The 13,522-nt window shown below is 41.7% G+C and overlaps 1 long non-coding RNA gene and 1 pseudogene across 3 annotated transcripts in view; one reads left to right on the top strand and one right to left on the bottom strand.

Moving 5' to 3' along the window:
• Window positions 1–12,331, bottom strand: part of LOC129493310 (transmembrane protein 254-like) — a 214,345-nt pseudogene extending 202,014 nt beyond the window's left edge.
• The window catches only part of LOC129493245 (uncharacterized), a 98,057-nt gene that overhangs the window by 54,169 nt on the left and 30,366 nt on the right, over window positions 1–13,522 (top strand). For 2 of the 3 annotated variants that reach the window (XR_008661088.2, XR_010114185.1), the window contains exon 4: window positions 9,051–9,193. The exons of the other annotated variant lie outside the window; for it this stretch is intronic. This is a non-coding gene — a long non-coding RNA (uncharacterized lncRNA). Of the gene's footprint in view, window positions 1–9,050; window positions 9,194–13,522 lie in introns of those variants that run through there. 3 annotated transcript variants of the gene reach the window in all.

The following is a 13,522-nucleotide window of genomic DNA, read 5'->3' as shown; positions in this document are numbered from 1 at the left end:
CACCCGGGCAAGGAGATCTCTAATGGTCTAGGCTCAGCGTGTGTTCTTGCCTCTTCCCCAGGAGTAGAGGTGTTTTTTTTTTTTTTTTCTGTTCCCTCCTCTCAGATTCAGAAGATTTTTCATGTATCCTGTAGGGATGATAAAACCTAATACTTTATGAGATAGAGGTATGGTAATAACAATAGCAACTCTACAGGGATTTTTTTTTTTTTTTTTTTTTGAGGCAGAGTCTCACTGTTTTTCAGACTGGAATGCAGTGGCACAATCATAGTTCACTGCAGCCTTGAACTCTTCTATAGAGATTTTTATGATAAAATAGTAGGACTTAAGTTTAAAGCAACTTATTCATGTTTAATAGACAGTTGCATATTGCATTTCATTCAGTAGTTTATTTCCCCCACATCTTCACTTTATTTGCAAGGCTGAGCTCTTACCATTTACATCTTCATCTAAGTCATTACAAGTGCTGATTATTACAAGTCCTGAACATAATGACACACATAAACAGTTTTCAGAAAAACAAAATATCTTATTGAATATACCTATTTGATTTAAATTCTATTCAGTATTACTTGATTTGGGGTGAACATTCCGGCAAGCCCTTCTTCTTGGCAATTGGAATGTGGTACAATGCCCCTAAAACAATGTTGTTTCTGGTGGGATATTTACACAAGGCAATGAAGATGGGGGAAAATCTACATTACAGTTTAGAGTTGAGGTCATTAATGGAAGGTGAATTGTAAGGCTGTAGGCTATTCAAGTTAAGACTCCAACAATAGGCAGTGTAGTAAGTGAGTAAGCCTAGTGTTATTTAAGAAAACTCCGTGACTATTCACAATAGCAAAGACCTAGAATCAACCTAAATACCCATCAATGGTAGACTGGATAAAGAAAATGTGGTATATATACACCATGGAATATGATGCAGCCATAAAAAATAATGAGATCATGTTCTTTGCAGCAACATGGATGGAGCTGGAGGCAATTATTTTAAGTGAACTAACACAGGAACAGAAAACCAAATGCCACATATTCTTACTTATAAGTGGGAGCTAACCATCGAGCACACATGGAAACAAAGAAAGGAATGGTATACACCAGATCCTAATTTAAGGTGGAGGGTGGGAGGAGAATGAGGTTTGAAAAACTACCTATTGGATACTGAATTAGTCCATTTTCATACTGCTGATAAAGACATACCTGAGACTGGGCAATTTACAAAAGAAAGAGGTTTATTGGACTTACAGTTCCACATGGCTGGTGAGGACTCACAATTATGGTGGAAGGCAAGGATGAGCAAGTCACATCTTACAGGGATGGCAGCAGGCAAAGAAAGAGCTTGTGCGGTGAAACTCCCGTTTATAAAACCATCAGATCTTGTGAGACACATTCACTGTCACGAGAACAGCACAGGAAAGATCCGCTGGCACGATTGAACTATCCCCAACTGGGTCCCTCCCACAACAGGTGGGAATTGTGGGAGCTACAAGGTGAGATTTGAGTGGGGACAGAGCCAAACCATATCAGTGACTATTCTCAATTCTGGGTGAGGAAATAATCTGTACACCAAACCCCAGTGACACACAATTTACCTGTATAACAAACCTACACATGTAGCCCTGAACCTAAAATAAATTTTTTTTTTAAAAGGCTGTGGACACTTTGAGGACCCCATGACCAGTTGAAGTGAAATACACATTCAGGGAGTGATTGATATGAGAGAATGTAGGGGGAAGGGGATATTCTGATGGTGAAGTGAAAGGTATGGTTACCACGTGCTTTGGCTTACAAAGTTGATGCCCTATCATTTCTACCTCCAGGATTTGAGCAAAAACCAAGACAAATATGTATTTATTTCTTCCCAATCTGCTAGACTGGTGTACAGAATGGGGGTACAAAGAAAACTGGGGAAAAGTATGGTGCGTGTACAAGAAGGAACACTTATTTCTGACATCTGTGATACAGAGAAACATTAGGCAATGTACCTCTTGATTTCCTAATTCCCTGGTGAAAAGAAGATTAATCCTTTTTTAGGTAATTAATAGGAGCACTGAACCTTTTGTTCACCTGTATACAAATCATTAACAGAGCAAGGTACCAGCTGGAGGCAGGTAATTTTCCAGCTCCTCTGGAGAATTCTTTGGGGATGAATATTTTTCTTATTTTCAAGCTGCATTTTTATTAAAAAAGGGAAGGGCATTTGAACACCCATGTTTAGCTAGCTTTGTTATACCAGTGTCTTAGTAGAGTGCCCCAAGTGACCTATTCCATGGATTATATGAATTTACTCATTCTTGAGGCCCATTTTAATTCCTTATCAGCTAAATTCAGCCTTCAGTTTTTCCTCTCTACTGTCTCCTTTGAATTTCCCTCAAACACCATAGGCTGTGGCCAAGATTGATTGTCTAGCCCAGGTCCTTCACATTATCCCATATCAGACTCAATCCCCACAGGGACTGGGTCACCCTTTGGGAACAGGTGTGTCACTGACCCAAGATTTGGGCCCTCTTTAATTTTTCAAATGTTTCTGCTGATCTTCAGGTATGAAGACGGGTGAGCTTCTCTATGAAATTCTTGAGTGCTTTAGAAAAACCGACATTCAGTAGTCCCATGAATGAAAGCCAGCCTGTGTAAGGATATTGCTTTCTGTCCTTGCTTCCTTCCATTCTCGCTTCCTCTTCATCAGCTTTGAGTATCCACTATTTGCTATGTTCATAACCATTTGGTTTCAAGAGTGAAGACTCTTTAAATTTAGTTAAGATTAAACAGAAAAGGATAGAAGAGCATCACAAGAATACAAAACCAGGCCTCATAAATGTCTGGAATGAATACACTGAAAAGCCAGTGGGAACCATGGAAGCTTTTCTACTCCTTATTCTCTCCTTCTCCCTTTCCTCCTCTTCTTCCCCCTCTTTAAAACATGTGCTAATCTCTAGTTTAAGACTGTGTATGGAAATCAAGTGGTCAGGGGATGAGTGTGGGAGGAAGCAACTGGTTATATTCTGGAGATATCACCTGCCCCTGCCCCTTTTTTTTTTTTTTGAGACAAAGTATCACTCTGTTGCCCAGGGTGAAGTGCAGTGGCTTCATCACAGCTCACTGCAGCCTCAACCTCCTGGGCTTAAGTAATCCTCCCACCTCAGCCTCCCGAGTAGCTGGGGCTACAGGCATATACCACTAGGCTGACTAATTAAAAAAAAATTTATTTTGTAGAAACGGGTTTCACCATGTTGCCTAGGCTGGTCTTAAACTCCTGGCCTCAAGTGATCCTCCCACCTCGGCCTCCCAAAGTGCTGGGATTATAGGTGTGAGCCGCCATGCCTACCCTGAAAGATGCTTTCTTTAGCTCCTCCTTCCTCTTGCCCCATTCCCAAAGAGCTCTGTTTACAGGCTTGGATTCCTTTTCAGCACTCCTTTAGACTCATAATAATAGAACAGAGATTTATTCTAACATTAATTCAACAAACGTTTCCTGAATGCCTAGGTTCTGATGATACAGAGATAAATGAGAGAGTGCCTTCCCTTGAGGAGCTAAGAGTTAGTAGAAAAACTTCCAGTGAATTGGCTTGGCAAGAGGTTTTTTGCTCAGATTCATGGAGGGAAACAACTCTCCCTTGTTTTGAAAATTCAAACTTTGTTTTTATAAGTGTTATAAAGGTCCTGCTTGAACCTAAAATGGCACAGTTGTTGGTAGGGTGTGTCGTTAGCCAGGTGTGCTGAAATAGTCTGTCTTGGATGTTCCAAATACTCCTTAATTCAAGAAAACTGAACTCATCATTTACCACTTCCTTCCACCTCTTGACACACACTGGCATGCAAACATACGTAGAAAAAGGCATCACAATTCTCCCAGCTGTACAAGTTAGAAACATAGGAGATATTCTCAATGTATGTCATTGCCACACCCAATTAATCTTGTTCATCTAGTTAGTCCTTTTTATTTTTCGAATACATCATCTCTCACAGCTGCTTCCTCTTCTTTACCTCTTCCAGTATCACCTTCAGACACTCATTGTCTCTCACTTAAATCACTGTCACTGTCGTGACCTAACTGGTCTCACAGCTTCCAGTCAATCCTCCTTCCATCTGTTCTCCAGGCATAGTGTCTAACAAACAGTGATTGTTGTTAAAGCTGGAAAAAAAAAAAGAAACTTGGATGGTAAGTTTTAGTTACCTTGCCCCAGATTATCATCTGTGGAGACTCAGAGTCTCTGTTTAATTTTTTATTTGATCATCTCTAGATCCATTATCAGTGCGAATATACTGATAGTATTTATATTTTCCATTCATTGAGAACAAATTTTTAAATGAATTTTTTAATTAAAACCTTATATATAGATACTACAAATGTGTACAAAACATTATTCAATCTATAGACTATGTCTTTTGGAAAATCAAACATCATATGTTCTCACTCATAAGTGAGAGGATGCAAAGGCATAAGAATGACACAATGGACTGGGGACTCGGGGAAAGGGTGGGAAGGGGGTGAGGGATAAAAGACTACAAATAGGGTGCAGTGTATACTGCTCAGGTGACAGGTGCAGCAAAATCTCACAAAAAATCTATGGACTATTATCTTTTGAATAGAAATTCACATACTATGTGTAATATCTAGATAGCTCCTTCCATAAACTTGTGGACTAAATTATAGAAATCACTATTATGGACAATGTCCCTTTCATGGTAAAACAAAATACAGCCTTTCTCTGGTAAATAATAAGGTGTAAATCTTCCTCCCACCGTGCCCTGGTAATTGCATTTGATGATAAGTGGATCCCTGTGCATAAGGTTCAATCATTTAATTGGTCTAAAACTTTCTTTCTAGCTTATTCTTCTGTTACTCCCTGATAAACCTTCTAAATTCTCATTATACTGCATACTCTTATCATAGGGTGTGTGTAAACATTTCCTGACTCTGTATCTTTGCTTGTGCTTCCTTCGACTAGTATAGCCACGTGCTGCAGGACAATGTTTCAGTCAATGATGGACTGCATATAAAATGGTGGTCCCCTAAGATTATAATGGAGTTGAAAAATTCCTATTGCCTAGTGATGTAGTGGCTGTCCTAATGTCGTAGCACAACACATTATCTTTTCTATGTTTAGATATGTTTAGAGACATGAATACTTACCATTGTGTTACAGTTGCCTACAGTATTCAGCACAGTACCATGCTGTACAGGTTTGCAGCCTAGGAGCAATGGCTTTACCACATAGCCAAGTATGTAGTAGGCAATACCATCTAGGTTTGTGTAAGTATACTCTGTGATGTCCTAACAATAATAAAATCACCTAACAACACATTTCTCAGAATGTATCCCCCATTGTTAAACAACACATGGTGGTCACATACTCTTTATTTTCTTTCTTGTTTTTTTTTTTTAGAGACAAAGTCTCACTCTGTCACCCAGGCTGGAGTTCAGTGGTGTGATCTTGGCTCACTGCAACCTCCGCCTCCTGGGTACAAGCTATTCTCCTGCCTCCCAAGTAGCTGGGACTACAGGTGCCTGCCACTATGCCTGGCTAATTTTTGTATTTTTAGTAGAGACACGGTTTCACCATGTTGGCCAGGCTGGTCTTGAACTCCTGACCTCAGGTGATCCACCTGCCTCGGCCTCCCAAAGTGTTGGGATTACAGGTGTGAGCCACTGCACCAGGTCTCGTGTACTCTTTTTTTCACATTTTTTGTCTATTGAAATATTACCTACTTCAATTCAGTGTATGTATAAAACTTGTCTTAGTCTGTTTTGTGCTGCTATAACAGAATACCACAGACTAGGTAACTTATGAAGAACAGAAATTTATTTCTCACAGCTCTGGAGGTTGGGAAGTTCAAGATGAAGGCACTCGCAGGCATGGTGCCTTGTGAAGGCCCAGTCTCCACTCCCAAGATGGCGCCTTGAAGGCTTCATCCTTTGGAGATGGGAAACTGTTCCTCACATGGCAGAAGAGTGGAAGAGCCAAGAGACAAAAGGGACCAAACTCACCCTTTTATGACAGCAGTAATTCCACCCATGGGGACAGAGCCCTCATGGCCCAGTCACCTCTTTTTTTTTTTTTTTTTTTGAGACGGAGTCTTTCTCTGTCCCCCAGGCTGGAGTGCAGTGGCGTGATCTCGGCTCACTGCAAGCTCCGCCTCCTGGGTTCACGCCATTCTCCTGCCTCAGCCTCCCGAGTAGCTGGGACTACAGGCGCCCGCCAACACGCCCGGCTAATTTTTTGTATTTTTAGTAGAGACGGGGTTTCACCGTGTTAGCCAGGATGGTCTCGATCTCCTGACCTCGTGATCCGCCCGCCTCGGCCTCCCAAAGTGCTGGGCCAGTCACCTCTTAAAAGCCCCACCTCTCAACACTGTTACAATGGTAACTAAATTTCAATGTGAGTTTTGGAAGGGACAGACGTTCAAACCATTACAAAACCTTTCCAAGATCCTTTTTTAGTGGATTGTATTCTCTTTCCATTGAAGCAACTGAGTTTTCTATTTTCTTCCATTCTTCTTCTGCCAGTACTTATGGGTAGAAGAGCCTACTATGTGCCATGGGGGCTACAAACATGAGTTTCTTCCCTAAAGGATTCTACTGTCCTCTAGAGAAGACACACACATTACACACATCCTCATAGTTAGAGGCACTTAATATTATCTTCTCTGGTAGACCACAGTGATCTTGATATTACAAATTATATTTTAATCACCTTTGTGTTCTTTTTCAGCACATACTACATCAATCATCAATTATAGTGAGTGCTTAAAATATTTGATAAATGAAGGAATACAGTAGCTAATACATATTGTATACTTACTAAGTGAAGGTTACTAGGGTAGGTATAAAGTGGGGTGGCAAAAGAACAATAAGATGTGGCCTTTAGTGGTGGGTAACTCCTCTGTTTGTGTTGTTGCGTATTCCTACAAATAAAATAAAAAAATTTTGTCTTCAAATACATAAAAAACAATAAGCCAACTCTGTACCATTCCCTAAATGCATGCTTGGGGTGGAGGTGCGGAGAGGTGGATTGTGCAACTTTGCTAGGTGACTATCTGCTCATTCAGATGTAAGTTCTGGTCTTTTTGTTGCATTTCCAGTGTGGCAGGACAAGACTTTAAAGTATTTATGTGGTGCAGAATAGGGGTTAGTTGGGGCCAGTATTTATACAAGCAATGAATTTCCAGTAATTCAGGAAAGAATGCTAACTACAGCCTGAGAAACAAAGAAGAATTATAGAGTGAGGTGAGCACAGTGCCTGAAGCACAGTTAGGGCTCAATCAATATTTGTTAGGAAGGAAGAAGGAAGAAGAAAGAAAGGAAACAAGCAAAGGCAACCACCATGTGTCTAAATAAACAGAAGCAACTGAGTAAGAGCAAGACCAAAATTGAGTCAATAAATGTGAACCAAAATTAGAAAGCAGTAAGGCAAATGAGCTATTACTCTTATTATTTTATTAACAATACCAAAACAACTTAATGTGTTTTTCTTTTTGCACTAGGCATCTCACATATATTAACACATTTATTATTTAGAAGAGCATTTAATTAGAGCTACCATTGTAATTACTTTATGGATGAAGAAATTAGGCTTAGAGGGAAAAGAAGTTTGCCAAAGCTCGCACAGGTAGCAAATGGCAAATATGGCACCCTGTCCTCTAAATTATTCAAGATGAGACTCTTCCTGGAGGACATAGATGCTGGTCATACCCAGGCCACATCACCTCAACCCATCCTTTTCAGCCCAGTGGAGGTGGACAGTTCCTGTTCCTGCCCCCATCTCACCTCAAGCATTTCCATGTGGGTCATATTCTTTTCTGCCTCGACTCTCTTGAAAGCCATGGAAGGACAGTCAACTGCCTTATCCCAGATGTGCAAGAGAACAATCCTTCAACAGGGAACGAGAGCTAGTTGAAAAGTCACTAGAGTCTGGGTGTGGTGGTTCATGCCTGTAATCCCAACACTTTAGGAGACCGAAGCAGGAGATTTGCATGAGGCCATGAGTTTGAGATCAGCCTGGGCAATATAGCAAGACCCTGTGTCTCCAAAATAAAAATAACTGGCATGGTGGCATGCGCCTGTGGTCCTAGCTACTTGGGAGGCTGAGGTGGGAGATTCGCTTGAGCCCAGGAGTTCAAGGCTGCAGTAAGCTATGATTGCATCGTGGCACACCAGCTTGGGTGACAAAGAATGATTCTGTCTCAAAAAAGAAAAAAACAAGAAAAAGGCACCAGACTGTTGCCCTTTAGCTGCACAATTCTACATGGGTTCTCAGAAGTTCCCTGGTGGGTCTGAGCTCCAATTGACCCAAAGGTAAACAGCTCAATAACCCAGACCTGCTTTCTCCTCATTCCTGTTTTGCTCCTGGCCTTCCACACTCCTGCTTCTGACATCACCTGCACTCAAATCCTTGTCTCAGGTTCTGCTTTCAGGGGAGCCCATGTCAAGATGCTGGTTAATCACCCTACCAATCATATCAAGATCAAACTCCCTAGGGCATTTTAAAGGAACACCAGGTATCTGAATCTGTTAAGCCATCAGTATCACTGCTTAAGAATTATAACTTGTGCGATAGGGAAAGGTGTGTTATTTTTCTTTTCTTTCTATTTTTTTTGTTTTCTGAGACAAGGTCTCGCTCTGTCACCCAGGCTGGAGTGCAGTGGTGCAATCATAGCACACTGCAGCCTTGACCTCCCAGGCTCAAGCGATCCTCTCACTTCAGCCTCCTGAGTAGCTGGCACTGCAGGCATGCCGGGCTAATTTTTCAATTTTTTTTTTTTTTTTTTTGTAGAGAAGAGGTCTTGCTATATTGCACAGGTGGGTCTCAAACTCCTGGACTCAAGTGACCCTCCTTTCTCAGCCTCTCAAAGTGTTGGGATTATGGTGAGTCACTGAGCTCGGCTTCTCCCTCGCCCCTGAAAACAATAGTACCTTTTAGGAGGGAAGGATGTGTTTTTTAAACGCTCACCTTTTGGTGTTCCAGTGGTGATTAAAGTCATCTGGACCTTTTTTTGTTTCCGTGTGCTTCTATGTTCCTCTAATTGGAACTCGTGGGATTGATTTCTAGAAAATGGTGCTTATTTAAGAAAAAAGCGAGGAGGAAATAAAGGCAGCTGTATGTGCTCCAACTTTTGACAAATGGATTTTGGATTGCTGAGCGGGTCATGACTGTTAGTGGACACGAGGGGGCAGCCTCATCCTGGGCTCTAAGGGAAGAGCTACGGCTTCTTTTTTCCTCCTGTGCACAGTAAGTAAAACTCAACAGTTTTGTGGAAGCAGATGGATTTTTTTTTCTTTTCCTTTATGAAGGACTTGAGTGAGGGACCAGGGTTCACTCTGCCGCACATCACAGGGAGTGTGCGTCTTCGCGTCTCACCTCTGAGGGCCTTTTGATTATGGGGAAGAGGCACCAACTCCAAACACGCTGCGTCTAAGGACGCTGAGAGTCACCTCTCTTCCTTTGTTATTTTCAAGCACTGTCAAAGAACTGCTGTGTGTGAGAGAAAAAAGCACAGAGCTCCTCCTGGAAAGGAGCGGGGTGGACTGCTCCTTTGCAAACATTCCTCCTTTAGCCCGGTGACCTCATCCAATTCCATGACTTTTTAATGACAGCTCTAAGGTAGTAACTCCCAATTGGATGCCCCTGTCCCAAACATCTTCCCGGAATACCAGGTTTGTATATTTCTATATCCAGTCATCTAGCTGGTATCTCACATGGGTATCTTATAGGGCATCTGAATTTGGCCCAAAAGAACTATTTATTCTTTTTTTTAAAAAAATTTTCAGGGATACATGTGCAGATTTGTTACATAGGTAACAAACATAGGGGGCTTGTTGTACAGATTATTTCATCACCTGGGTATTAAGCCTAGTATCCATTAGTTATTTTTCCTGATCCTCCTGTCTCCTTTAATCCAGTCTCTGCACATCTACCAGGATGATCTTTTTAAGAGAATTCAGATCATTCCTTGTTTAAAACCCTCCAGTAGATTCTGTTTCACTTGTAATAAAATTCATACACCCTATCATGGATGTGCAGAGTCCTATATTATCTACCCATGCCCTGCTGTGCCTCCGTCATCATTCTTCAGCAGCCTCAGGCCTTGGCACCAACCATCCCTGTCTGCTTTTATGCCCTCTCTCTGGTTCTCACAGGAATCGCCTGCATGCCATTCAAGTCTCAGCTGAAATGTCACCTTTCAGGGAGAGCTTCCCTGGTCGTTCCATCTGTAATAGTCAGCCAGTCACTATCACATTCCTCTGTTTTAATTCTCTGTAAGCACTGATCCCAGATGCAGCTTTCTTGCTTCTTTGTTAGTTTTATTGTTTATTTTCCTCCACTAGAAGGGAAGCTCCATGACATCGTGTCTTCTTTGGATACTCAACCACTTCCCAGTGACTATACAAGGTCCAACACGTGCAAGAGGCCCATTCAATAATTATTGGACAATTAAATGACTAAGTGGGTAGAGAAAGCACATCTGACCCTGTGAGGAAGGACAGCAGGGTCCTCTACTATTACCTTTCTCTTTGACTTTAGGCAAGTCATTTCTTTTCTCTGGGCACCAGTTTTCTCTTTCAGGTTAATAATATCCTGTGATCTGTGTATTTATTTTATTTTATTTTTTTGAGATGGTGTCTCACTGTGTTACTCAGGCTGGAGTGCAGTGGTACAATCTCAGCTCATTGCAACCTCTGCCTTCTGGGTTCAAGCAATTCTTCTGCCTCAACGTCTGAGTAGCTGGGATTACAGGTGCGTGCCACCACGCCTGGCTATTTTTTTTTTCTGGTATTTTTAGTAGAGATGGGGTTTCACCATGTTGGCCAGGCTAGTCTTGAACTCCTGACCTCTGGTGATTCACCCACCTCGGCCTCCCAAAGTGCTGGGATAACAGGCATAAGCCACCGTGCCCAGCCCCTGTGATATGTTTATTCTATTTCACAAGTATACTTCTCAGGAACTTCTGTAGAAGTTTTTGAGGCATTGGGAGTAGAAAAGTCTCTTGCTGATGAAGAGTTTTGAACACTGTTGAAACTGGTAGAAAGCACTAAGATTTAATGGTTTCTATCATCCCATTCATTCACTTTCATATAATGAAGCAAAACCTGAAGCTGCCAGAGTTTTTAAAGTCTCTGGTGAAACTGATCCTAGGTCATGAAACAGACCGAGCTTACCCTCTCAAGATGCTAGCGCCCAGAGGAGGGAATGAGCTGCAGGTCAGGCTGCCTTTTTCTAAGCCTTTGGTTAGCGGTTCCTGATTTGAAATTCTGGACCTATTTCAGAAACAAGCACAGCAGAACTGTTCCATCTTATTGCACTTTAGGTGTGATCTAAATGAGGCAACAATTACAGACCCACACTCTTTAGGATGTTAAAGTGCTACTCATAACTAACCAGGAAAGGTCACCAAATAAATACTTTGACATTTGCTAAGAAGGGAAATTAGTGAAAGCCTTGACTCTGTGTTCATCCAGATCCCAGGATGTAGGAATGTTTTTATTCCCTCTCAATTCCTTTGTTGCTCTGGGATTCTGATGCGCTTCTAAGCTTTAATTTCTTGAAAAGCCCTTTCATCAACCCTGTTGACTGTACTCTAAGATTTTCTCCTCCCCCCTCCCCTACATTTGGGTCAGCCTGTAGCAAAGGAGAAGGTTATCTGGGCTGTTAAACCTTTGACTCGGTGTCTTTTGAAGAGTACGTTTTGCATTTTGTTATGTCAGGATTGTAATTAGATCTGTTAATTAAGGGAAGAATGAACTTTTCCCAAACTCTGTACCTCTTTGAATTTTTGATAAGTTTGCATAGGTTGCTGCTGACCTTTGCTAAGGGGTATGCCACTGCTCATTAATTGGCAAATTTTAATGAGGAGAGTTGATGAAAGTGCTGGCCTTGACAATAAATAAAGCTGGCTACCACTTCAGGCTTTACCACCTTTGGCTACTTCAAAGTGTGTAGTGTTTCTTGACTAGTGACCATTAAACTTGGGACACTTCAGATGACATTTTCTCATATAACTGAGCGAGGGCTTCCTTACCCAGGCACTGTTCCAGATAATTCCTCACCACTGTCTCATTTTAGTCTTATGGGAATCTGTTATACCTGTTTCATGGAAGGAAAAATTGAGGAATAGGGAGAGTAGTAACTTGCATAGGATACGTAACTAGTTAATAATGATGATAATAATAATAACGATAGTAATAGCCGATGTTTGAGTTCTACTTATGTGCTAGGTAGTCTCCTAAGCTGTTTTTTTTTTTTTTTTTTTTTTTTTGGGACGAAATCTCACTCTGTCACCCAGGCTGGAGTGCAGTGGCGCCATCTCGGCTCACTGCAAACTCCGCCTCCGCGTTCAAGTGATTCTCCTGCCTCAGCCTCCCTAGTAGCTGGGATTACAGGCATGTGCCACTACACCCGGCTAATTTTTGTATTTTTAATAGAGATGGGGTTTCATCATGTTGGCCAGGCTGGTCTTTAACTCCTGACCTCAGGTGACCCGCCCACCACAGCCTCCCAAAGTGCTGGGATTACAGGCATAAGCCACCGTGCCTGGCCCCTCCCAAGCTCCTGTAAGTGTTGTATCACTTCATACTCAGAACATTGCTATGAGATAGGCACTGTTTTTGCCCCATTTTACAGTGAAGTACTAGAGACAAAGAGAGCTGGAGTAATTTGTCCAAAGTTATACAACTTACAAATGGTAGAATCAGGATTTAAACCCAGTCTGTGGGAATAAGGCTCTCAACCATACTAAGTGGGTGGCAGGCCAGAATTCCAACCAAGGTCAACTTCATTTTAAAGCACATAGTCCTTTCTCTTCACCCATGTGCCGCATTGATTTAGCTTTACTGAGGGTATGTGTGCGTGTGTTTGTGTGTGTATGTGTGTCTGTGTGTGTTTGTATATATGTGTGTGTGTATGTCTGGGTATATATTTGAACTTGGATTGTTTTAATTCCTTGAGCATAATTCTTCTGGAGTTATAACAACATCTAGAATATTCTCTGTGATTATAAGTATTTAGAGTACAAAGGAAAATACAATTCAGATTCTCTCTCTCTCTCTCTGTCACACACACATTCTCTCTCTCTGTCTCACAGATTTCTCTGCTCAAACATAAAATTTTTACTGCCCCTGGAAACGGAGTGAGCTGTGACACTTCGGAATATAATCAGAAGTACAATATTTAACAGATAGAATTGGGTGATGAAAGATTTACTTAGTGATCACAGTCCGGGATGTGAATTTTGTTATACTCACTGTGACTCCCTGGATTATAGTGAGTGAGAAAGTATCTTCTCTTTGGGGGTCATTGGTGGGAGATGGAATAAGCCTGAGGAGCGCAGTCATAAGTAACTCTTCAGTGCTCTCTCTTTTTTTTTTTTTTTTTTTTTTTTTTTTGAGACAGAGTCTTACTTTGTTGCCCAGGCTGAAGTGCAGTGGCATGATTTCGGCTCACTGCAGCCTCAACCTCCTGGGCTCATGTGATCCTCCCATCTCGGCTCACTGCAGCCTCAACTTCCCAGGCTCAAGTGATTCTCA

The sequence above is a fragment of the Symphalangus syndactylus genome, chromosome 11, assembly GCF_028878055.3.
Source record: "Symphalangus syndactylus isolate Jambi chromosome 11, NHGRI_mSymSyn1-v2.1_pri, whole genome shotgun sequence".
Lineage (NCBI taxonomy): Eukaryota > Metazoa > Chordata > Mammalia > Primates > Hylobatidae > Symphalangus > Symphalangus syndactylus.
The sequence above is the reverse complement of the archived record's forward strand: the minus strand, read 5'-3'. Positions and strand labels throughout refer to the sequence as shown.